Consider the following 25,112-nt stretch of genomic DNA (forward strand, 5'->3'; position numbering starts at 1 on the left):
ATAGTTAATCGTCTTTCAAAATTCTTTCCATTTGTGAGATTTCCTCTTGGAATGTTTTTGCTTCGATGGTGCATTTCTCAACAGCCATTTTTTTTTCTATTGATATGCTAACTTTGCTAAAAATAATAATTTAATTGAAGTGTTTTTTATTGTTTTGTTTTGTTTTGTTTTTTTCCATACTGACACTTTGAAGTTTCACTTAAACAAACAAAATCTTTTATGTTCTGATTGCTACTTTACATTTTTTCAGGAGAAGAAAAGAATGAAAAAGAAGTCCAAGCTTCTATCGAGAAACGGTCAAGACCACAACAGGTACAGTTAAAAGTGGTCTTCTGTAGTTCAATAACTAACTTGTAGGTTTTAGCTAAAAAATTGCTATCTTCTAGAACTTTTTTACAAGTTATTTAGCAGTCAATAAAGTGTTTATTTTCCTGTTTCTTGCTACAGTACCGTGAAATTACATTTGTTTGTTTGTTTTCCTGGGGTAAATCGTGTGTCTATTTGAGTGATGGGTGAAAAACACTGTTTTGTTAACTGGTCAGGGATGTTAAAGGAGTATTATGCTATTAGGTGTCCTGTAAATTAGTCCTACATTCCTCATTTAGTTGGCTTTTGTTCTTCAGAGGGTGAGGGTTGTTCTTGGAGCTGGGAACCGTATCATACTAGTACAAGGCAAGATTGAAGAAGGAAAAATTCTTTTTCAACATTTGTCAGTGAAATTGGCCAAACCCGCCATGTTGCTAAACAAGTTCATAAGTTATTACTTACAAATCTATAAGCACTAGTGAACAGCTAAATCTTATGTTAGTTACATGAAGAAGTTGACTGTGATTCCTATTGAGTATACTAAAAGCGGGGAAAAAATCATTAAAATCTGCTTAAGGAAAAGCAACTGTTGAGCAGCTTGGTATGTTTGCCAGCTGAGCACACAGGAGCGAATATAAAACTACTTGTAAAATCTGTCCAGTTAATTTTAAGTGTAATTACAGAGGTCATGATGCTTTACAGATTTTAAAATCTCATGGATGGTACAATTAAAGGGCCTACTACTGAAACCATTCGACAGCCCATGAAATTGTAATTTATTGTTTCGTAGACTAGATCTGTTTACAATAAAGGCACTAAATAATTGAGAGATTACCATGTTAGTAGAGATTACCATGTGTAATAAGATTAAAAAAAAAAAAAACTTTTTTCTTTCATGATTGGGTTTTAGATTTTTGGTGTTTTTGTTGTTTTAGAAAAATTGTGGGAGTTTTTTTTATAGTCGTGTATTGAAACAGCTAATAAAAAACTTCTGAAAAACAAACATTTTCAAATACTAATTACTTGGTCAGTCTTGTGCATGACTGAATGCTTCTTAGCTCAAAGATTCATGTAAGTACAAATCTATCGAACCTTGCATGTTTAGCTCATTCCCATTTAAAGACCAAATTTTGTCATCTTAAAATACAGAGAAACTTTGTAGATGAAAGGACTATGACAATGTCAAAGCAAGGTGCAAGTTAATTTGGGTAAAGGTTCAATAGCATGTTGTGAGACAGGATAGAGGAATATGTAGCCCCGTGTTGAATTATAATGGTTAATTAGTGTGCCACCTTACATTCAAAATGATTTTCAGCCACATAATTTGGATGGATCTGTTCCTATGTGAATGTACTTCCTTGTTTAGATATTTTTGAGTAAAAATTTTTTTTTTTTTTTTGCTTTACTATGCCGTGTGACACATTTCTCATACATTATTTGGTAAGATTTTCTCTTTTTTGTGTGTGTGTAAATTGGGTACTGCTCAGGTAAAAGCATGTGTGTTTGCTGAGATATCCTGAAATGCAACAATCCCAGAATGATGCATTAACTCTCTCTTGCATGTGTTTTTTCTTGGGACCTGAGTACCTAGACAGGGAAAGTATGGCCCATGCTTTTTGAAAAAAAGAGTTTATCACGTTTCACAAGAAAGCCCTGGGTGAACAGTTCTGATAGCTTCTTAGCTGGCATAATAGTCTAATAGTCATTTCCCAGAAAACTAAGTTTCCTTTGGTTAACTAATTCCTGTCTGGCATGTTTGAGATGAATCCATTGAAGTAAATTTCATGTTTTGAAAAAAAAAAACTAATCAGTGATTTTTTACTCCCTATTTAAGCTCCTCCAGACTTGGTATGATTTGTGGTTTTATTGTTTGTTTTTGTTTTTGCTTGATAGGTTCTTATTCAACCCTAGCAGAAGTTCGTCTGTGTAAATCTTCAGAATTTGGTTGAAAGTAAAACACAGACAGTGAAAATCTCACTAAATTCTTTCATATTTGACCTTCAGGATACATTACTGCTGTGCCTGGAAAATGTAGAAAGCTTTGAAACAGCGATTGTCTTCTCTAAAAAGGTATGTTTCTCTATGAGAGAGAAGTCCAGTCGAATTCTAAGAATTTGTCTGTCATTCACAGTGCCTTATTAGTAAATGCTATATTCCCAGTGAACTATAATTGAGTTATGAAGCAGTTCTTTGCAGAATCAGAGTACAGTATGTGAGATTCAGACAATTACAAGCTTTCTAGACATGTCACATCAAATATAGCCTGTCAGCAAGGGCTCTGCAAATAAGAAATCTTAGGTCTTGAAGGAAAATTCTTTAGTGTTCTCTCCACATAGAATCACATTCCAGGATGTTTCCTGCATCTTTTATGACACAGATCAACTTTCTGCATTCACTAGAGACAGTAGATTGGATATGACTTGAATCATCATATGTTCTTACTAAAAATGGCGTTTGACAGTTCATCTAAGGATGATACGAACAAAAGCTTTTAACTGAGTTGGCTTTGCTGTGTTAATGTTTTTCATTTTGCTGTACATTTTTTCTATCAACATTGTAGTTTTTTGTCATATTTTATTTATTACTGTTCATTTGCTATGTACTGACTTGGTATTTATCGAGGTGATTCAGAGTAATATTTTATTTATTACTAATTGCCCCTTGGTATGTAATACTGAACAATTCATGGAAAGAATGATCTTGTCACTGTGACCTTAATGGTTCTGTCCACTAGGGTGAGGAGAACTTGCATGAAAGCAGTTTTTCAGTAGATAGTTGCTGTTAACTGTATACTGTTTGAACTTTAACAGTAAGAGGAAGTTTCTTTCAAAGCATTGTTTAAATTCTTATAAGCTTCTACATTAGCAGTACTTTTGAGTAATTATTTTTAAAAATGGATGCAAAGAATGGCCAAGCACTGAAGCTGTGCAATATATTCATCTTTAGAGGGACTTACAATTCCAAGCCATTCCGAAAAGCTGAAAACTCAAATAAAATACCTACAGTGCATTAGAAGGATAATTTTGTAAACATGCAGGTGTTGCACGTGCATGGCCAATGGCAAATTTGATGATGGAAATGATATGAGAATAACAGCAGTTTAGGAGAAAAATATCATAAAAATAAATACAAGTCACAATGGCTACAATTAATGAGATCTCATACAAACTGTATTATTTAAAAATTGTGTAACCAGCTGTGCTATAACGAGCTGTGCTTTTAATGAGATTAATGAGTCTACAGTTCAGCACTGTTCATGACTCAAAATAGTCTTTCCCTACAGCACAACTTCCTAACAGCCCTTCATGTATCATTCATTAAGCACAAACTAGTAATAGTATGTAAGGCATAAGGGCATACAGGACAAGTGATTTTAAAAACTCTAAACATAGACAACTTTGGAAATCCCAGGCTTATATATCAAAACCTTTAAAAAAAAAAAAAAGTTGCTTAGAACATAATAAATCAGCTCTGTATATTCACCCATTCTATGAAGGTTGCTAATATCTTCAAGAATTTTATAGGGATTTCTATGAAACAGTAATCCTGTCACATAAGATCACACTGTTTTGAAACATGAAAATTTTGGAAAGATTATCATACAACTTTTTTTGTTGTTGTGATTTTAGGTAAATTCAGCGTTGACAAAATGAGCAAAATCATCACAAATCTGAGGCAGCATCTGCCCCAAGAAGACACACATTTATGAATCCTGAACTTAAATGAATGTTAATAATGATATCATCAATAAGAAGAAAGCTTCTCCAGGAAGGGTAATTGTATTTGCAGAAAGAGGTAAAGGATTTGTGTTGAATTCAGATTTATTCTTTTCATGCCACCTTATGCTCTCTCCTGCTTCTGATTAAGTGTTTAATTACTAAAACAATCATATTGACTCCTAGCATATGGATACAGTTTTACACAGAGGGTTTACTTCTCTATTGAGAGCAACATGTGGTAAGTATTTATTCCAAATGTCAGGTACGACCTTTCTTTTCACAATGCCACTCAAGCATGGTGTTCAGAACAGAAACAAACAGAGTTTATTTAGTAACTGATGAGTTACTCCACCCCATCAGCAATAATAAGTTAACATTATTATCAGTGAATGAAATAGAATGGCCTTCCATTTTTCAGTGCTTCAAAATTTCCCAATTCTAATTAATAAACTACTGTGAAATAATCTTTTAATTTCAGATGTATTCCCCTTTATTTCAGATAATTGTCAGTTTTAATCATGTAATAACTTAAAAAAAGAGGAAGAAGAATAAATATCCCAACCTACTGATATTTTTAATAACTCCAGAAGAGCTGAATTTTTGATTTGTTGTTTTATCAAATATTATTTTCCCCTACAAAACAGTCCAGTAGTTGCTAATCCAAGTCATATAAAACATAAATAAATCTTAATTTCTAAGCACACAATTATTTTTTTTAATAGACTCCGTTATAGTAGGACAGGCTCTTCAAGTTGAAAAGAGGTCTCAACTATCATCAGAGCTGCTCAAAATCAAACCCTCTAGTGTTAGCACTTCAATAAACAGTCTTGTGATTGAATTTAAGTACTTAATATTTAATATAAAATTATTCTAGGTCAAAATGTGCCAATGAGCTTTGACTCTGGGCTCATAGTTAAATCTTTCTGAAAGACATAATCAATTTCATGTATTTGTTTTGTGCAACCTTTGTTTCACTTGTCAGCCTAAGTATTCGTTTCTTTTCAAAGTTAGCAAGACAACATATAGCAATGTCTTTGAAAATATCACTGTGCTTACAAACTAGATTTCACATCATTTCTGATGCTTGATGTACTGACTCCAAAAGGCAATATTCATGGGAATGGTAAGCAGCATTTACAACTTTGTAACATTAGTCTCAAAAGTATGCCTGACTCATGTTCACTTGAAAGAGGTTTCAGCTCTAGGGAAAATTACAGAATGTATTGCTGTATAGGACTCTACTAACAATGCCAATATACAAAGACATTTGCGTTTTTTATAGAAGATTACAGAAATATCACGTTTTCTATACAGGAACATTAAAAATTATATGTGAGACTTTTATGGAGACCTGCAACATGCCATGAAGTCTTCAGAAATATTCAGTTATGATAAACTATTTTAATTAAACTTCTTTATATAAACCACATGGTACATTTTATAAGAAGAGAAAAGAATAGCAGATTATTAAGGTGGTCTAAAATGCATGTTCCATCATCTTCTGCAAGCATGAAATTTTGTGCTATGATTTTTTTAATGTATTTAATTGATATTGAAATTATACTTGTGATTATTTTTTTTTAACTAGCAAAAATTCAAATAGAATAATTGAACATACCAAAATAACACTTGTTTAATTTTGAAGTAAATATTCTTAAAGTGGGAATGCCATATTCTTTACAGTGACATAAACTCCAGAATGTAATTCTGTTGGTTATTTTGTGTAAGTTGACTTTTTGTTCTGTCTGAGTACTCTCATTTTATGTATGTTGTGAGCTTCAGATGAGGTGTGGGAGTCTGGTTCCTTAATAGCATTTCCAGCTCCCCTATCATATAAGGGTGTCTTTTTTTTTTTTTAACCAAAATATTTTTTTTTTAAAAAAAAAGAAAAAAGAAACAAAACAAAACATAACTAATGTTTTCTTCATTTCAGCAAAATTTATCTGTTCAAGGTTGCATTTTTCATCCTGAACCCAAGTCAAGTAAGTGTATTCATGAGGTACAGAAAATTAGATTTTGTATTTTGTATGCATATGTTATTAAATATTTTCTCTCTTCCTGGCAAACTAAGAGATATCTTAGGGTGAAAATACTTAACTTACCTTAATACTTAAGTATTTGTATCAACAACTGTAGATAGGACTACTCATGCTTTAGAGACCTGGAGAAATAAATATGACAGACCATAATGCTCTGCCTGTAGAAATGGCACTGTCCCATTGAAGTTGGCAGTGCTGTATTCTGACTTGTGCTTCAGTTAATATTTGACTGAATGTCCTCAGCAGGTGATTTTTATGAACTATTAAAGGAGGTCAGCGTTATGAAGTTAAGTTAAGTCTTATGGAACAGCTTCGGTAATGTAAGTACAGATACACATTATCAACTATTGTATCACAGAATCATCTAGGTTGGAAGAGACCTCCAAGATCACCTAGTCCAACCTCTGACCTAACACTAACAAGTCCTGCACTAAACCGTATCATGTACTGATGTAATTCCACTGGAGTCAATGGAGTTACCTACCTTAGAAAAGCAAGTAAGTAATAATAACTGTTTTTCCATCTTCTTATTGTGTATATTTCTATCATCATCACTAAACAGAGACTTGTGGTTAAAATGACAGAAAAAAATATGTACTGTACTTTCAAGGGTCAAGTATCTGTTGATGTAACTGAAACAATTAGAGTTTCATTCATTGGAAGACTATGGGATTTCTCCCATATTTTGTCAGTAAATAGATTCTTCTTTGTTTTGGTTCTGGATATCTTTATTCATGCCTAGCATGATTTCTGCTATGTTAGCAGCGATTACCTCTTTTTACCCCATAGGTATTATAATGTCACCTTCAGAAAAGTAACAATTACTTTCTTATCCCAAATTCTAATTGTAAAATGTAATGATTGTAGGCAGATAACGATGACTGAACAGGGAACAATATACAATTTAGAGGAAACAGTATTTTGAAATGAGAAATTACTCTCCTGCTGTGAGGAAATAAATCAGTTATTCTATATTTAATATAGGAATTTCTGAGAACTTGATCTTTGTTTTTCTATGGCAAAGAAGAAAAGTACTCTGAAATTTCAGTCTATTTTTATTTTTTAATGTTTCTGAATGAGAAAAATGTGAACATAAACTACTGTCTCTCACACCACTGTCCTGGTACATTGTGGTTGTGGTATTAGGGCTCTTTTCTTTTTTTTTCTGAAAATAATATAAAATACGTTGTGTTCCTCTATATTTTATTATGAACAATCTTTTCTGAATGGAACTTTGTCCTAATTCAAGTGCCACTAAAATAAAGGTTAGCTTCTCCGACTGTATTCTTCAGTGGAAAAGCTTTTATAAATTACCTTATTGTTTCACAGGCCTTGGAGAGTGCTGTTGTGGATGGCAATGAGTGTGACTCATCTGGCTGTAGAACTGGAAATGTAATATTAAAGAAAATAAATAACAAAACTGAAAAGAGCATTAAATGAGGAAATGAGGCACGAATGCGTGAAACAGAGGTTAGTCTACTGCATGTAAGTAGATACCACCTAATTACTTGGGAAGCAGAACTTAGTAAGGGAAGTGCAAGATCATGAGTTAACTATAGCACTCTAGGATATGCCAGGCTTCTCAAATCTAGCAATTTCACTCCCAGCAGCAGATAGCTGTCTGCCATTCTGCAGTATATAGGGGAATAGTTTGAAAATCCCAGTCATCAAAGGAAATATACTGATTGTTGATCCAGTGATTTGTGTTGCTTATTTACTTGATATTATAATGGACTTTTTGCATTGCCCATAAGTGGATAATCACATTCAAATTTCCAAAATCATGCTTTTTAAATAAAAAACACACCTTAATTAAATTAACTTTTAATACTGAAGAGCTGGACATTGTAATTTAAACTTTGTTGCATGAAAAACTGAACTGAGTAGAGAAGTCAGAGAGCCCTTCTTACCCAGGAAGAGCATCACTGTTCTCACCCTAAATTTGAGCATTACTTTTGAGAAGCCACCCAGCTACTTTCCTCCTCACCACTTACCATGTACAATTTTTCTAGAACTTTCATTCTTTTATAGAAGGGAAAAGTAACTCTTCCTGATCTATGAAGGCAGCTGAGAGTGAATTCAGTGTGTGAACTTACCTTTTTTGTATCAGTTGACAACTGATTGTACCCTTAACGGGCAGAACCACTTTGCCCTTCCTATACCAATTGCTCAAATGTCATTGTATTATTAGGTCAAAAAACAATACCGCCTCCAAAATGTCATGCAAAAATTGCTTAGATAAATGCTTTTGTGATAAGTGATACTATTATACCTGGAGTAGACAAATAATGAGGGTATTTGTATGTGCTGTTAATGTGTAATGGTGTGCTGATATGCGTAAAAGCATTGTTGACAAGTCTCTAAGAGAGGTTACATAAAGAAGACTTTCAAAATGAAAATAACAAAGAAGAATTTCAAAATATGTCTTTTAAAATTGAGGGCTTACATATCTAAGAAAGCTAAGGAAATAGAATGAAATAATTGCTCAATAATTTTCATGTGAAACTTTGTTAACGATTTGCGTCAACAAAATACACAGAGATTAAAAGGGATGTGCTCATTAAGAGTTTGCTCTTTGAGCAAATAGATTTATTTGTAGAACCAAATGAGATTTTTGAAGTTGTTTTTTTTTTGGAACTGTGATACAGCCATTGTCATGCCTGTTGGTAAAACTGAGAGAAGAAATTGCATGATAAGCCCATTGACTGTAGATATTAATGCATTAAATATATATATATTATATTTAGATTCTAATTATTTTTATCAAAACATATAGAGAGAGCTTTTTATTGCACAAGTTAGATTTTGGATTTTGAAAAAAAATGACATACCTAAGGGTTATAAGAATCCTTATTTTATATCTCAGACTTTGCAATAGTCTTTGGGTCAAGGTTGTAAGCTATTCCATAGATGAATAACAGAAGTTTGTGTGTCTCCAGCCATGCTCTCTTCTTTTCTAAGTTCAGGACCACATGAGTCATTCCACACTGAATATATACATAAGTCTAATATAATAAGTCTACTTCTTATTCAGAGACTTGCCAAAGCCATCAGTGCTACTGATAATATGGTAGAGTAAGCAGGGGTTAGCACAGCTAGACTATACACAAATCTCTAAACTGGTCTGCTTAGTTTCAGACTTGTGGAAGGCATGACTACCAGAGATGCCACTGAAAAACACAATTCCCTGTAACTGGAAGGAGAGGGTTGCGTCCTTTCTTAATCCTGAATTCTTTCCCTATTTGTTTTTTTACAGGATGAGCTGTTTGGCACTTTCAACGCACCTTCCAAAGCCTCTTCATACCAGCTACTGGAATATTACTAAATTTGGGATCTTGACAGATAGAAAGACTAAGATCTGACAATGTTTGTTATTCGTCTTATACAAACCAGTTTATTTCCTGTACATGAAAAATGTAAGTAAAGCAAAATAATGTTTTATCTCAATCCTTTTTTAAAGGAAATGGACTATTTGAAAACTTAAGAACTAAACAAATCAGATTCCTCAAGGTCTGGTCAAGTACTGTAAGCTGAAAACTAAATTTAGAGAAGCCAAAGGAAAAGACATCTTGTAGTATTGAGAGTGATTTAGAAAACAATTTTGGTTATAAAGCAAAGTGACATATTTATAGTACAGGTTTGTATATTCCCAGGGTGTGTGTGGGGTGTGTGGGGGGGTGTTACTGTCTCTTGAGCTTATATCGTCTTGGGGGTTGGATAGAGCAAGATTATAGTGGTTGCTCTTCCAGATACACCCAGTGTTCAAAGTGAGGTCCATTTGCATGGGGAATATAAAGAAGCCTTTACTGCTACAATTGTAGAGGAAAATTCAGGTTTCACGCTCCCTGCTGTAGTTTTAGATGGCTGGTGACAGTTCTACATGCCTGTGTTATCCTTCAAATCACCCTTTTTTATGTAAGGAGGGATAGTCAGGTGAAAGGATGACTCAAGAACAGTACTCACATTGCTGAGGGTTCATATCATCTGGCATCTTTACTTTCTTCCCTGTGCCATAAGCATCTTCCACCATCTTGAATTTTCAGGTGGGAATCTACTGTATAGTGAGAAGGAAGAACAGGAGAAGTAATGCAGTGAATATTATAAGCCTGTTTATTACATGCTGTAAATATATATATTTTTTTAACTCCCATTGAGGTACTGTCATCAAACCACAGTTGCCCATAGGTGGTCTATTGTACATCTTCAGCAAGAGACTGAGACATATGCAGGTTTAAAAGTTCTAATTTGCCCAGTTATAAAAAAAGACAGAAACAACTAAAATATGAAGTAATAAGTCAGCAAATTATACATACAAAAAACATAGATATGGATCTGACATGTCTCTCTATTTGGGAAAATGAAGGATTGATAACAATTTTAAAATTACAATACACCTGGTTTTGAAAGGCACCATGAAAGCTCACTACTTCTTACAAACTGCTTTGATCATGAAGCACCATTCCTTGTTAAGCTGCCATAATACACAGTGAGTAAGATTTGAGACTAAGTTTCTGCATTTTCATGTACGTTCCCTGCCAATTTTCATTTTCTCTTTTCCTTCCTGAGCTACAGAACAGAATGAACATGAAGACCTTCTGACCAACCTAGATTTGATATCTCTTCTTGGAAAATAAACTGTGATTCAGCAGCAGTCTAAGTTACAGCTAGGCACTTTTTAAAAAATAAAATGAAATAAATAATAATAATAAAAACATCAGCTACAGTTATGAAATCAAATTTGAATGAATTGTCTTTATTATAACAAAAGAAGGTATCTATTGTTACGGATTTTGCCTGAGGTGTTTTCATTTATAAAAGTATAGCAGTCAAATAGCATGTAAGTGCTAGTCCTGACTCTTGTTGGTAACTCTTCATGCCTGAAGTCTTTTCTTCTTCAGCAAATATTCAGCAGGTACAGTGAATATTCTTTCTTGTGTTTAATAAGAAAAACATCTTATTAGCAGTAAATGACCTTCTGATATAAAGTAGTTATGTACAAATCAGAACCGATCTAAATATTGACATTTGAAAGTTGCAGTTAGTCTCTGCCAACAAAAGATGGCACTGCTCGGTTTTCTTCAAAACTGTAATGTCCATTCATTGAAATTAAGTACTTTTAAAACAGTTCTCTTGTCTTTGTCAAGAATCTGCACATTGAGATCAGTATTTATTATTACTGATTAGCTAACAAGTTGGCCTTAGATCTTTAAAAATATGTTTCCACAAGTCCCAACTGGAAAGAACTAAGTGCCAATAATTCACAAAATACTCTTGCAATATAAATGGTATTAACAACCTCTTGGAGTCCAATTTAGACTTAATCATTATTTTATGGAAGCAGTTTTGCAACAAATGGGAAATGAAAGGAAAAGAGTTTCCAAGATTCTCTCAGACCAGTCTTTTTGTATGCAACATATATTAGCCATTTCAATATTAATTCAAATGCCTGTTGATCAAACTATGCCTTTTCCTTGAAATTTTCTACCTATAATATAGCTGTACCCAGAAGCAGAGATTTTACATAAATCTGAACTTTTTCTATTGCCTTGTAACAAAATTAGTTAGCTTTGTACTTTAGGGCTTTGCTAAAATTAGATAATGAGTAATAATCCCATGAATAGCGTAAATTAAAAATTGAGAACAATAAGAAATAATTTATTTAGTGTAAAATACGATGCAGCCCCTCCATTACAAAATAAATTTGCAATAGGTCTGTGATCCAGATTAAAAGGAAAACAAATGCCAAACCCCAAACAGTAATAATCACAGTAATAATACGTAAAAGTCAGAAATCAATTTAGGTAATAGTAAGGAAAAAAATCATATACCTTAGCAAGATGTACAAATACACAGAATCATGTATTTTTGGGCATCATCTTACTCTAGTATGATCTGAATTGTCTAATATATATTTAGCCTGAATGACATTGTCAAGAACTGAAATTTCCCAGGGTATCCACAGTGCTTTTTTAAATGGAACCAAAAAGGTTCAGATGGGTTTGGATAAAGATCATAATTTACTTTTATTCTTTGATTTGGGGGAGTTTGTTTCCTGTCTTTTTTTTTTCTTTTTTTTTTTTGTCAATCGGTGGGGGATATTACTGTATGTCAGAAGCTGCATTTCAGATATTACATTTTCAGCTTTTTTCTGGGTTTGTTTTTCTAAAAACAGTCGTGTTGTGCTGTGAGAACACCTTTCTTGCTCCTTTTTAATCCTTTCTGTACCTCCCTCCAAAACAAAGGTAAAAAATACAACAAAATAAAAACTGCTAGGCAAACAATTCTGTATTTTCTAAGCTTCTCCAACATAAGAGGAAAGGTTTTGTGGATTTCTTTCCTACCATGAAAAACTATTCAGAGCATGGTGAAACCTCAGGAAATCCTCCCCAGGTCTGATGGCTGCCATCTTCAATGTGATTATCAGCATTATCAGGATAGCCAGAGTTAAAAATAAAAAAATAAAAAGGAAGAAGAAAGAAAAAAAAAGTCATGGCAAATTCAACCAAAAAGTGTAATTCAAACAAGATCATGGAAGTTTATGACAATGACATTATAAGAATTCAAACAATGAAATAATGCAATTTTTCAAAATGGCTATACTGACCTTTTTTATTGGCAGAGGAGTCCCTAGTTCTTATATGTAGCTCACTAGGTCAGTCTCACCAGTAAATAGGACAATGATGCATTGATAAACACTCATGATTATCCTCACATGGTGGAAAAAAACCTGCAGTTTTACAGGTCTCTGCACATTCGCACAGCAAGAAATCACCTCACCTCATTAAAAATACATTACTACTTTGTTTATCTGTTCAGAAAGAGGGTTTTTAATGAGATTCATCTTAAATTACTGTTTTGAGAGAAGCAGCATATTAGATAGTACGTATGTATTTCAGTCATATGTTCAATGCAGTAAATCTAGCAAAAAAGGCTTGTCCAAATGAATCCCAAACCCACATAATAAACTAAAAATTAAGCTTTAAAATTCACTGTCTTGTAGCTTTTATTCCTTGTGTGTTTTGACCTTGTAAGTTGGGCATTCCGCAAAATTTATAAACTCTTTTGAATTTTCCAGTTTTACCCTTCTTTTTTTTTCCCCTTTATCTTAGGCTCCATGGTGAATTAACACAGCAACTTTGCCCTATAGACTTTCTCTCTTGCTGCCTTAGAGCTATTTGCCCTTACCACGTTCTGTCTGCATCACTGCAGGGCCATCTCTCTCTGTACATTTCCATCACGGCTGCATTCATTAAAGGAAATTAAAAGAAGGTGGATGGTGAAGTGATGCTGCAGGAAACCGTCTTCCCAAAGATCTGAACTTTCTGCTCCCTTGTTGCTCGTGGAGAACTCTGCTGACTCCTGTCACAACCCTGACTGGCAGCTTTTTCCCAGAGGTAACCAAACAGGCTCCACTCAGGAAATTCCTGTAATTGCATTATTTTTCAGGTGCTGAAAACATTCATTTTATTGCCAAAGTTCTTGTGAAAGAAAAGACCAAGTAATATAGAATAATAGAGCATAGGAGAGAGGGATTGAATTTTATGCTTAAAGTTAGTGCTAAAGTATAACAAAAAATTAATTTTGTTCAGACAGTGAATGGTAGTTAACTGCATTGCAGTGTTCCCCACAATGACTTAAAATTGTATTTGATTCTTTAATGGAGGGACATGATTTTCATGATGTACTACTGTTTCATGATGCTGCATCAGCAAGTGAAACAGTAGGTCATGGTTTGCAGACGTCTTCTCAAACATTGACATTCTTTCACACTTGGTATCACAACAGAGTGTGATATTTCAAGAGAGTTAAAACCACTCAGTTTCCTACAGGTGATCTTTTTCCAGATAACTAATTTAGATGTGCTGAAAATGTAAACCTACTGTTAAATTTTCATTCACAAGGACGACATTTTTAACACAATGTGGGGATAATTAAGGTGATTGAGGTAAAGGATGTTCTATTTTTATACTTTCTGCAAAATTACCATATATTAGATTTTGTGAAAATCTTTTAGACCAATTTAATTTCAGAATATCTAATTATTAACCAAGTTACCTCACTATATGTCTAAAAATAACATAATTATGCATTCCTTAAGATCACCAAAATCCATATGCTAAAAGGCTAAGCACAATAAAACGTAATAGGAAACAGATTTCAGAGTATTGTATGTTGTACTGCGTATAGGCTGTTGTATGGCCAAATTCCTAAAAATAAAGGCTATGAGCTCTGATCTTGAAATTCAGTTGTATGTTATTGTATTGTTTTCCAAGTCTACTGTAAATAATTAAGAATCTTAAATAAGAGAGTTAGAAACTCTGTTTTTGTCAGCTTGAAGACCTCTGCTGCTTGATGCAAGATGACTATTAATAAAGAATAACTTACTTGAAACGTGAGTTATGCTGACATAGTATCAAACGTGGGCCGAATAGGGTAAAAAGTAATTACTCTTAAGAAACACCGAGTAGTAGTTTGATATTCCAATAATCCTCTTCTCTATGAGAATGACGCATCATAAATATTTCATCAATCATCAAAGAAAACTAATTTTAGCTCTTCTCCTCTCTACTGCTGCTTCTTAAATTCAGGAGCTGTGCCTCTTTGTAATTGGCTTAGCAAGCAGCTCCTCCTCTTCTGTCCACCTTATGTTTTGGCTTGAATATAGTAGTTTTGCACTTAGAGCAAAATTAAGTAAAAGACTTACCAGTCTGTGGAATAATGAGAATTTAGATGTTTAAGTCTAAAACCACCGCTTCTTTATTTGCTGACATCACCTCCTGGAAGTGTGGTTCACAGCAAATCTGAAAGGAAATAAACACACACTGCTGTTTGTTCTTAACTTTGTAAAGGTGTTTTCTACTACAGACTCACTGGAGAAAATATGAAATCAAGGATAAAAACCGAAGACTCCCACAGTCAGGAGAATGTCCTGATCACTAGCTATTAAAATATTGTTAAACAAATGGATAGACTCCACTCCCAGTCTCTGGCAAATAAAACTTGTACACACTTACCTTCAAATTTAACTACACCTAAACATGTAAGTTGTAGACCATGTGAAAAACTTAAGTTTAATAAGAAAGTGACATAAAAAAAGAGATTTTTAAGTTTAAGAAAAAATTTGGTTTGTTCCAAAATTAAACATTCTGACAATGTGCTGCAAGGAAATTTGATAATTCTAAATTTCTTCTAGAAATAATAAAAAAAAAATAGAAAACTTCTGAGGCAAAACATATTTTTTGTCTCTTCAATTTGCCTAATAAAAGCCAAAGCTTTCCTTTGGTTGCTAAAAATTGCTACCAACAGTGTAAAATTTCAAACATATTAGTATTGCATGTAAACTTTGTTTCACTAGAAATTTCCTGAGCAGTCCAAACCATTCATAAATAAACAAGACAATAATACATTTTCAAGTATAGATTAATGGAGCTAAGAGCTTTTTGGTAATACAGTTTTACTTGTTTCAGCATTTCTTTCAAACTCTTTTTTGTAATACTCTTGTAAATATATCAGATATGCTTACTTTTATTAATAGTATAATGCTATTTATAATTAGCATGAAAAAGTAAATATAGTCTTGCTCTGTTTGTTTTATAAATGGCAACTAATGTAATGTAGAATAGAAGTATAATATTTAGCTTACAGTATGCAAAAAATAATTTTTAATTTACGGTGTTCACTTGCAACAAGTGCAATTAGGAATCAATCTCCATTTCCATTAAATGTAGCTTCCATGCAATACATCTGTAGCATTTTTCTTGCAAAATAAAGCAACTTTAAGAGTTCAGGAGTCTCAACAAATTACTTGATTCTGATTTCTGTGAGATCAGAGAGAGCTATGACTAATTCTTATGTTTCCTTAAGATTTACATCATTGTATAAAAAAAAAAAAACCACAGTATTTCCTAAACTTGTACTTTTAAATGTTTTCTAATCTGTTTTCCTTCCTTTAGTTTTATGTTATAGAGATTCCTTATGTTATAAGAGACTCCTCTTATATCCCTAAATTTCAAGTCTTAATGTCAAACATCTGAGCAGAAGACCTCAGAAAGGAAAATGAAATAATCAGTTGCTACTTTTGGAGTTTCAAAAAATTATTCCTGTAACTTTCAGGATATTTAATGGACTATGTCTTTCAAGCTTTATCAATGTTAAAGGATCCACTGTAAAACAAAAGAGCTATCAGATGCTGTATTAGTTGTTTCCTCTACTTTGACAATACAATTTCCCCCCAACAATCTGGCAGTGACTGATGAACCCTGGCTTCTTCCTACCAAGAAAATAACAGTTTTTATTATTCTAGTATAGTCTTAAAATGAATGACATGCTATATAGATTGTCTTCTATCCAATCTGTCTTTTTGGAGCCTAATTATTGTAAGGAAATGTATGGTCTCCCTTGTCTAAATAAATTGCATCTATAACACAGTCATTTTTAAATTATGTAAACTCTATATGTTTATCTATATAGGCATTATTTTATTAATTTAATGCCAACAAATTTTAGTTAATATAATTTTCCATAATTTGTGTGAAAGCATCCACATTTCTACCATCTCAGATCTGGTCTATCTTTTTCCAGAACTAGTCAATCCAGTTGCCTATTTCAAATTTTAGTGCTGCCTACCTTCTGATTTTCTCTTTGGATGTTCTTTTTGCTCATCTACTGATGTGATGATTTGGTATATAGGTGCCAATGTATGATCAGTGGTTCTTTAATCTATCATGGAGATTCAAAGAAAAGAAAAAACAAACAAACAAACAACAAACCAACACAGAATCAGATCCAAAGTCAAATGCATCTAAAATGTGACCTGACTAGAAAACCATAATGTGCTTTCTCACTTCAGATTCTCCGATACAGACAAAAACGTTATAAATGAGAAGTAGGGATTTTGGCCATGCAACTTCTTACAGATCTTAACATGTAAGAAATTGTGTTAAAGATCCTCTCTTATCTCCATGATAATTTTATTTGGGTTCCTTGATTCTCTGGCTGTAATGACTTATAAACATCCTTTTTCTGCCCGTACACTTCCCCCATCTTATGGAATACATTATGAAGTTTTTTTGTTTGTTTGTTTGTTTGTTTGTTTGTTTGTTTTAAACATTGCCTTTTCATTTAACTGAGGTCTGTTTCAAATTTTAGCAGTTGGAATTATAAATTAGTACAAAAACTTCAGCAGATGTGAATTTCCTCCTCATGGTGAGAAGGCAAACCTGGTCCAGATGTGGAAAAACAAAACTCCAAGTGTGGCAATGACCATTCTTTTCTGACTGGTCTCTCTGAGGTTTATAAGGGATGTTTCTGATAAATATATATGTGTATTATTCTCTTTTAACCTCATTTGAAGTACGTGTTTTGGAAGAAGCACAGACTAATTTTTTCCCATTCATTTTAAAGTGTTTCTTTGTATAAGGATGGATAATGATTAAAATAAAATAAAAAGCATATAACATGTTTTTTAAGTTCTGTGGAATACCTTTGAACAGTTCAGTTAAGTAAATCTCATACTTTAATATCTCTTATTCTTTTGTTTCCTTTCCTGCTGAAGTAGATAGAATTAAGCAATATATTTTTTCTGTTTCCAGGTTATTTTGTATGTTATTTTGTATGTATGTTATTTTGTAGGTTATTCTGTAATATTTCAGAAGTTTTAGTTTTCATTAAAAAAGGACATATAGCCAAAAAGTTATATATCTGAGAGCCCTAACTAATTAGTCCTGTTAAATCCTGTGCAAGGATATTCAATATGAATCTATGTAAACTATATGAATCTATGTAAATCTATGCCAATTTCATATCTGTCATCTAACAGAAATGTTGGTGAAGTAAATATGCATAAAATTAATTTTCATTACCACTATTTTCTGAGATAAAAAAATCTAAATACCTTTGGATAGGTTTCAAAAATTAAAAAAATTCCTCCAACAGTTCCTGAAGAGTTGTTCGGGACTATCCAACTGAATGGCTGATCAGTGCTAATGTCAAGTCATCAATGGGGAGCATCTTCCATGGAAATAGTTTCTATCCTAAAGAAAGAATACCACAATTAGTATCAACCCAGATACCATGTTTATTAACACTAAACAAGTGTTTCCAATTCTGACATTTATTTAATTGTATGATGAAAAGAATGGCTATATTTATTATGCTTAATAAAATTAAAATATTTTTCATGAAGTTTGAGCACGTCTGTTCCCATATGATAGCTCTTCTGGCCAGCACTGGTAAAATGATACTGAAAATCTGAACCTAAGAGGAAATTTAGTTTAGTTTTGTTTTGTTTTGTTTTTCTGTGACAACAGAGTGAGACAAGATTAAGAAAATATAAAAAATCCATGCATTTAAGAACAAATAATTAAATTCCTTGTTCAATAACATAAATGTTTCATCTAGTACAACTGAAGTAATCTTTTTTAAGAAAATCACACCTATTATTTACAGTTGAGTTTTAATCTTATGTCCTTAGGGAAGTCCTGTGAGTGCTCTGGGAATTAAAAGAACGACAGTAAAATGGTTAAGTCTGATCTGGATCCAAATTCAGTTTGTGTCTTTTCCACAGACTTCCCACATTCAACAAACCTCAGACAAAATCTTCTATCTATCTAGTTCAGAACTCTCCATCTAAAATTACAAAAATGTTATTTTGACAAAGCTGGTTTTGTTCTGTTCTTTGAAGTGTCATAGTGATCAGGGCCCCCACTGGAAATGTTTTGTACTGGAATTATGACAGATTTCTTTTCCAGTGATTAGTCTGTAATTGCAAGATACATTTTCATTTATCACGGGCTAAATAATATGAAATAAAATGTTTAGGATTTGTTTGCTTCCCTTGTCATGTCCTCAACTTTAAGATAAATATGCAAGAAATACCAGTTTGCAAATACTAGGTTACTTGGTTTGATCATTCTACTTTCTAACATTTTTCTAGTTCTCTCCCTTCTACTTTCCCCATTATTAATCTGCACACACATCAAAATGATGAAACGAGTCCACAGTATACAGATTTTCTTTCTGCCTTTAAACATTATGCTTGCTCACATCTGCAATGCTGCAATGATCAGCCAATATAATTAAAAATTTTTGATGGGTGAAATTCTTTTTCATGAACAAATTACAAATATCAGTAAAAGGAATACTGCCTGTTTCAATATACTGTCGATTCAGACTCAAATCTATGATTGCATTAAAAGAAATATATTTTTATAATTCATAATTGTTTTCAAATCAAATTTCAAATTTTCAAATTCTGATTTCAGTTTCCTTTTCAACGTGTAAAATGATTAAATAGCCACTGTAATAGACAAGTATGCTATAACATTTTGCCTCATGAAAAAAAATAGAAGTGGCCATTTTGAAGCTATGCGTCAGTTTCTTATCTCTATAGTATGAGGTTTGAGCTTCTTTGGTGTCTATACTTCTTCAGTGCATGGTGAAAAGTTCAGGGTCTATGGAAGAGTTAGGTGCCAAAGCAGGCACAAAACCCTAAAGACTAACACATGTTTCAGACAAAAACTGGACCCAAACCAGTTTCAACTGTATAAAGAAATCTGCATAGAGAGCCTAAATTGTTGAACTTTTGGCCTATGACCATTTAATGAATATGGCTGATAACACCAGTGGAGGAATGTAGGTGGCAGTGGTAAGCAGACATTTTTCCTTTTAACCGAGAATTCCAGGAGATAAAAGCACATAGAACTAGGTGAAAATGAAAACTAGCTTACCCAGAACTTTCCTTATTGTCTTGTTCCATGGAGGGAATTAATGATATCTAATGATCATTGTTTGAATCATAGCGAGATATTTCTAGGCATGCTGCCAGGAAAAGGTGGTATGTATAATTGAATAAAATGTCCCATGAACAACTGAAATAATTCCCTTTATATACCTGATTCCATGGAGATACAGAGAGAAAGCAGAGACTTAATATGACAAAACCTCGCAATCAACTACACATTGCTGTTAAAAAGGTAGATCTAGAGCTCACAATATCAATTGCATCTTTAGAATAAAATTTATGAATAGAAGTTCAGAAGAGAGCTTCCTTCATCTCAAATATGCAAATTTTCTTTGTATTATTGAAAACAATATGATTACTCATAAAAAAAAGATGTGGAAAAAAGAGACCGGAAGAATGATGCAGGTGAAGTGGAAAGATCTCTTTTCCTGCCTTCTATCGTTCAAGTTAAATTACTGCCCACAAGAGACTTGATTTGAGGATACTCTGACTAGCTTCAAAAAGGTGTTTGAACTAAAGGTAATCAGTAAAGAAGAAAAAGTGTTCTCAATTAATTTTATTTTTAGAATTTTGTTGCAACGCTAAGGAGTGACTGTAGATACCGTCTTTGGTACATCTACACATACTTGAAAACTAAAAATGTAGCTGCAACTACACTCTCACAAGTCCTTTTCTGATGAGCTGGTTTCAAACTATGTATTCCTTTATGGCAACTGTGGATGCCAGTATCTTGACAGTGAGAATATTATAAAGAACAATAATTAGAATTAGAGTTGTACTGTGGTTCAACCAACAATGCAATTCTTGTATTCTCTTAAGTGACATGTGCACATGTATTGGTGATTTTGGTATCTTGCTGTGTTCTACTAAATTTGCTAAATCAAAATCCCACAAAACATCAAATATCTACAAACAAGTAAATTTGGTATTGAAAATGGTGTTTTATGCTTTGACTTGATTAATTCCGCAGAGAACTCTCCCGTTCTCCTTTCTGGTTGGGTGCTACCATTCTGATCTCTGCTTAACTGGAATTAGCCTTCAAGTTGTGTGCAGAAGACAGGTAGACCATTTTAAGTGCCACATGAATCACAGTCCTTCATTTGACCACAACATTTTTAGGCATACTATTAAAAAATGTCAGATTTGGAAACCTTTCATTTGACATTTATCTGAACAACCATAATGTAACTGTATATAAATGTCAAAGGAGAATAAAGCAGTATTCTTATCAGTATAAATACCAAATGAATGGTTGTTTCCTCTGATATTTAGGGTTCTGAAAGGGTAGAGGTCAAGTGAGGTGCTTCCCCCCACAAAGTTTAACAGTGGTGATGAACCAGGATATTGCAGAATTCTAAGGAAATAGCTCTCACCCATACCATGGGGTTTGTTGCACTGAGCAGATCAAGTTAGTGATTTGAGCAGGATCCTTCTAAGACAGCTATACCCTTAGACAACACAACACTTAATTCCTACCTCCTTCCTCAAAGGCTGCTTGTCCATGACAGTTGGTTTTGTATTTTTGTTTGTCTTTTTCCTGTGAAGATTTTTTTCCCTTTCTAGCTCTTAAATATATACAAGAAAAGCTTGCTTGCTTCTCTCTTCCTCCTCCAAATTTTACTCAAATACCTGTCACAAGGGATATTGTGATTTTGTGCTTAAGCATGTGCAATCCTGGTTTATAGGGGTTCAGTAATTATTGGAAGAATTTTTTGTGATTTTTTCCCCTTTTTTTTTTTTTCTTTTCTTTTCATTTGGGGGTAAAAGCTATTTTTCTGGAAGAGAAAGAATAAAGCTCAATCACTGTTTGCAAGTTACATTCGTTTCCACTTAGATCCTAAGAACCTGTAAGTATTTAAGTGCCTTATTCCTACTAACATAATTCTTCACTGTATAGCCAAGGAAAATACGCCAAACATTCCCTGTATAACCTTCTTTTATCTGTGTCAATGTTTGCTTCTTTCAGGGTTGTAAAAAATGAGGGGATATCCTGGGTGACCAAGTCTGGCAGTTGTGCTTTGAAAAACTATCTAACTACAAATACAGATACAGAGGTAGTTGTAGCTTACAGTTCCTTTTATAAACTTCTTCTGTATGAAGTTGTACTGTTAGATCAGGAGGTTGTGGCACTCATTCTTTCCTGAGCCTACTGATACTAAATTATTTTAACAGTATTTACCCATTAAAAACAGTAAGACACAATTTTCTAGTATTACTAGAGTCAGCACATTACAATGTCACCATTCGACAAGTCCCACATTCAAGCACAAAAGAGATTCCTGAAACCACTATTTTGCTGCCCTCATGATGTAATTCTGTAGCACCAAACCTTCTCCTTCAGAGTCTCAGTTTTGTCAGGAGATGCCTGTGGACTTCATGCTACCAAACTGCTCTCTGGTCTGTCTCAGGCCTACGTTCACAAGGGATCCTGACCTACCTATTTCTAGAGCCTGTCTTTTGCACTGGGTGTCTCACAACACATCCACACATCAGTACCATTGTGGGTGACTGACTGAGAGTGTTGTGAATGTACATTCAATTTATCTCGCAGCCCTGTTGTTGAAATACTATCTGCTCTCCTTATTTCTCAGAATTTGGAGAAGGGAGATAAACCAAGGTATTCCACTTTCCTGGTGAGCACTCAACTCACTAAACTACTAGCTTTATTATAGCATGTCTCATTCTCACACTTACTGAAATAGAACTGCAGTACACAGTTAAAACTGAATTATATTTGACAAAGAACGAAAGAGATATAAATGAAAACATCCAGATTTTGTATGCCCCTCACACAGAGAACTGTGACATTTGCATTTTGTGAAACCCATCTACTTTTTCTGTGGTATCAGTAGAATAGAACTCCTGCACCAGTAAATTTTGGTAAGCCACCTCATATGTAAGAACAGTGATTCTGTTATCGCTAATCTAAAATTGTTATGTTAATTACTGTAAACATTTTCAAAATAATCCAAAATTTGTTCTTTGATGTCCAAAAGGTCCAAAAGTCAGCTTGTCCATGAATAACGCCATAACTGCAGATCTCTCAGTTTGGGATCCAAAATATTACGAGTCATGAAACCAACCAAATTCTTCCACTAAAGCAGAAAAGAACTCTTAATTTTGTAACCATTTTTAAGCATCCACAACATAAATACTTCCTATCCATAGCCATAACTACAATGCAAATTAGAAAACAAAAGGATCACTGTCTAGAAACGCATACAATATTCCCTTATAAGATCTGAAAATACATTGGTGAGATACCTAGCACTATTATACACCATTCACAATTCCAAGTGCTGATGTTCTTGTACACTGTAAGTGGAGATTGTAAAATTTAAACATAATAAGAAATGCTATTTCACAACATCTGCTTCAAGTACATTATAAAACTGGAATGACGTCATTGTGGGCTAAGAGCAAAAATTAGGAAAAAGACTGCTATATCATCTCATTCCCGGTTAAAAAAAAAAAAAAAAATCATTATAACTCATTCCTCAGCTATCTGGCTGGTAAATCACAGTGTGAAAAAAATAAAATTAAATTAAAGTCCCAGACTTCAACAATAATGCAGGGGAAAACAAGCAAACGAGCAAGCAAGCAAAACCAACAAAAACAAACAAACAAAAAACAACCAAGTAAACAAAATAACAAAACCCATCCCACCTTGAAATTCCGGGGGAACATCCTTTGTGTGCCCTCTGTAGCAGGCATTTCACTTATCCGTCACATTCTTTTATCTTAGAAGAATGCTTCAAATCCAAAAAGTCCATAGGCAGTTCCTTGGTAATTTCTTAGGAAATTTAAAGTTGAGAACAAACACCTCCAGCCCTTCCTTTCTGTCATATTTTCTTTGTCATTCACTCCTTAGAAGCAGGATTCTTTTTGTATAGCTGGGACCTGATTGCCTGAAAAAGCCTGAGACCCTTTTTGGAGTCTAAAACTTGTTTCTAGGTCTCTTCTCTCGAGCACCCTGAGTTGCAGCAGCAAGCTGCGACTTTGCTCTAGGTTGCACCATGTCCAGGGTGTTGGCCTCGGAGGATCCCTAATTCAATAACTACCTGTACCCAGGGTAACCTCCGCATTAAGCAGAGCAAGGGATTCCACTAGGTAGCAAGGAATCTAAAATTGGAGTTTGTAATGCTGCCTAGGGATATTCAAATCTGCTTGCATTTTGTCCTGGTGCTTTACATAAAATAATTGTTTTTCTTAATTTCTCTGAAATTTCACTCCTTCACAGGCAAGAGAGTATAGTTTAGATTCATATAGTCAGGGAATATCTTCTATTAGTCTTTTTAAGTAAGCAGCGAGTAAGAATGACAGAAGGGCCTACACACGGGCTTGAGTTGCTTCTTCCACATAAGATATATTAGTCAATTCAACTTCTTTCTGTATTTGACTCTGCAAACATAGGAAGATGTGTGAAATGAACAAAGTATGTGTATATAAGCGTGATGGGTAAAGAGTGTTGATGTTGAACCTGAAATGAAACTAAGGAAAGCATATGATGTGTGAAACATATGGCAATACATATGTATGAAGTTTGGATCAGGATATGCATCACAAAATAGTAATAGTTTTTTATTCTGGGAGCAGAGAGTGATAAAGCAAAGGGGAATAAGAACCTCACACTAAAAACAAGAGAAGTTGGAATCTCCTTCCTCTTCGCTATTTGGCATTTCCTCTTGAGAGAAGCGGAGGAAGTATTTAAATATTTTATAACCTTCATTATTGGAACATACATCTCTCTATTACATTTTTGGAAGCATGTGTTCTATTTGAAATCAATATGGATGTATAAATATTTTTAGGAGATAATTATTCTCTATATGTAGGTGGGAAAGAACATCGAATTAGTGAGATCTTGCTTTCGTGGGTAACAGAGCAGCTGGCATTATCCCTCCTTTCCCTCCGCCTCCCTGGCCAAGGGAAAACACCTCTTATCCTCAACTTTAATTCCCAGAATAAAAGAAGAAATGGTTTAATGGTTCTGACTTCCCTCTTTCCATCTGCTGCTCCGGGTAATACTGAAATTTCATCTCCCATGTTTGCAATTCTTTTATCAGGTCAGTGTGAAAGGGTAGGAAACATGGAAAAGAATGTCATGGGGCTAGCACAGAACTGTGGAAAACAGAGGTAGGAAAGATCTAGTTTACTTCCCTAACTAAATGTCTGATTTGTTCTCAAAGAAATTTATTGGTGGTGACTCGAAAATGGTATCTAACCTTCTGTACCCTTTAGACGTAAGCATCCAAGCTTATGAGGAGGACCATCTCTTTATCTAATATATGAAGCATAGATCACACA

General features: G+C 33.7%; 1 protein-coding gene across 1 annotated transcript in view; it reads left to right on the forward strand.

Moving 5' to 3' along the window:
* Window positions 1–5,654, forward strand: part of MPPED2 (metallophosphoesterase domain containing 2) — a 603,962-nt gene extending 598,308 nt beyond the window's left edge. Inside the window, exons 21-23 of the mRNA XM_080595267.1 lie at window positions 251–312; window positions 2,200–2,376; window positions 3,936–5,654. The gene's annotated coding sequence lies outside the window, so the exon portion shown is untranslated. The remainder of the gene's footprint in view (window positions 1–250; window positions 313–2,199; window positions 2,377–3,935) is intronic.
* The last annotated feature ends 19,458 nt before the right edge of the window (window positions 5,655–25,112 follow it).

The sequence above is a fragment of the Anser brachyrhynchus genome (assembly GCF_964034855.1).
Source record: "Anser brachyrhynchus genome assembly, chromosome: 5".
Taxonomy (NCBI): Eukaryota; Metazoa; Chordata; class Aves; order Anseriformes; family Anatidae; genus Anser; species Anser brachyrhynchus.